Consider the following 1714-nt stretch of genomic DNA (forward strand, 5'->3'; position numbering starts at 1 on the left):
TGGCCCGCATCAGTTGCTTTTAAATGGCTAATGGGAGCTGAAATATTTCTCTGGAGTAGAAGGCTTAGTGAGGCTTTCTTCCCACTAGCCTCAGCCATAATTTTAAGGGATAGAATACATATTACTTGTCAAGGCAGAAGCACTTAGAAGAGACCAACCTGGATGTGTTATAGAAGAATAAACTGAGAGCCACAGCAGGGCAGGAATTTTAAAAGGGCTCATTGCGAGTTGGTGGCAGAGCTGGTACCTCTTACCCTGTGGTCACATGTGTTTCCTATGGTAGGTGAAGATGCTCTCATTACCATCCTTTCCTCTAGCCGCTTTGCTGCCTGGTCCTATCTTACATCCGCCTTTTCAGTCTCCCAGAAACTGCCTCCAAGGTTAAAGAACTATTTGAGGGAAACCTGTTTTTTTATTACTGTTGAAGAATCTTTAGTATCCATCGCATTTTATGAAACTCATTGAGAAGGAAAGATGAGCTAACATTTAAGTTCCATGAGGGACAGGAATCTTTTTTCTCCACTGTATCTCTTCTACCCAGATAGTACTTGGTACCTAGTAAATGTACAATAAATATTTGTGTATGAAAGGAGGCGCTCGTCCTGGGTGTCAGGGCTTGAGTAAGGTCCTCTATGTACCTTATCTCATTTAAATAGGAGAGATAATTTACAAAGTGGTTATAAGAGTAGACTCTGCATTTGCAACAACATGAATGGATCTTGAGATTATCATGCTAAGCAAAATAAGTCTGACAGAAAAAGTTGAGAACCATATGACTGCACTGACATGTGGAATATAAAACTGAAAGCAACAAATAAACAAGACAAACAAACAAAAACTCATAAACAGACAACAGTTTAGTGGTTACCAGAGTGTAAAGAGGGAAGAGAGGAGGTAGAAGAGGGTAAAGGGGGTCAAGTATATGGTGACAGGAAAACTGACTCTGGGTTGTGAACACACAATGCAATATATAGATGATGTATTATAGAATTGTACACTTGAAATCTATATAATTCTATTAACCAATGTCACCCCCCCCCCGATGAATTAAATACATACATATATACATATGTACCAAAAAACTAGCTTAAAAAAAGAGTGGTCTGTGGAGTCAGACTGCCTGGGCCAATACCAGCCTCTGCCACTAGCTAGCTGAGTGGCCTTGGACAAGTTTTCAACTTCTCTGAGCCCCTGTTTTCCTTATCTCAATGGGAATAATAATAGCACCTACCTCATATGACAATTATGTGGAACCAGTGAGGTAATATGTATGACGGACTTAGCACCACTCCCAGTACATAGTGAGAACGCAGTATATATTAACTTTAACAATACTAATATTAATAGGTCCCCCATATAAGTTTCCTGAAGGAGGTTTCCTTTATTGCCTGTTGTCCAATACCAGCACACTAGCACTGCTAGAAGAAAATGACTACCTCACAGACTGAGACTAGATAGAAGACATGGGATGATCAAAATAGTTTCCAAAAAAAAAATGTCTTAAAGTTCTTTTCCTTCATGTATCTATTACCCAGCTTTATTAACTCTAAGCTGATCTTGTTTCATAACCCCACCCAGTCCTCAAATCACCACATCAGATCAACTGCTTGAACTTCATCATTAGGAGCAGAGAACAAGACATTCCTCTCAGTGCTCAGTAAAGGAAGATTGAAAATAACCCTTTCTCATAGGGGATGTATTTAGTACAATTGAG

At 39.4% G+C, this 1714-nt stretch overlaps 1 protein-coding gene across 3 annotated transcripts in view; it reads left to right on the forward strand.

The window, feature by feature from the left end:
• The window catches only part of KIF24 (kinesin family member 24), a 58726-nt gene that overhangs the window by 49750 nt on the left and 7262 nt on the right, over positions 1-1714 (forward strand). The window lies entirely within an intron of this gene.

Source organism: Hipposideros armiger, unplaced genomic scaffold (assembly GCF_001890085.2).
Source record: "Hipposideros armiger isolate ML-2016 unplaced genomic scaffold, ASM189008v1 scaffold_591, whole genome shotgun sequence".
NCBI lineage: Eukaryota > Metazoa > Chordata > Mammalia > Chiroptera > Hipposideridae > Hipposideros > Hipposideros armiger.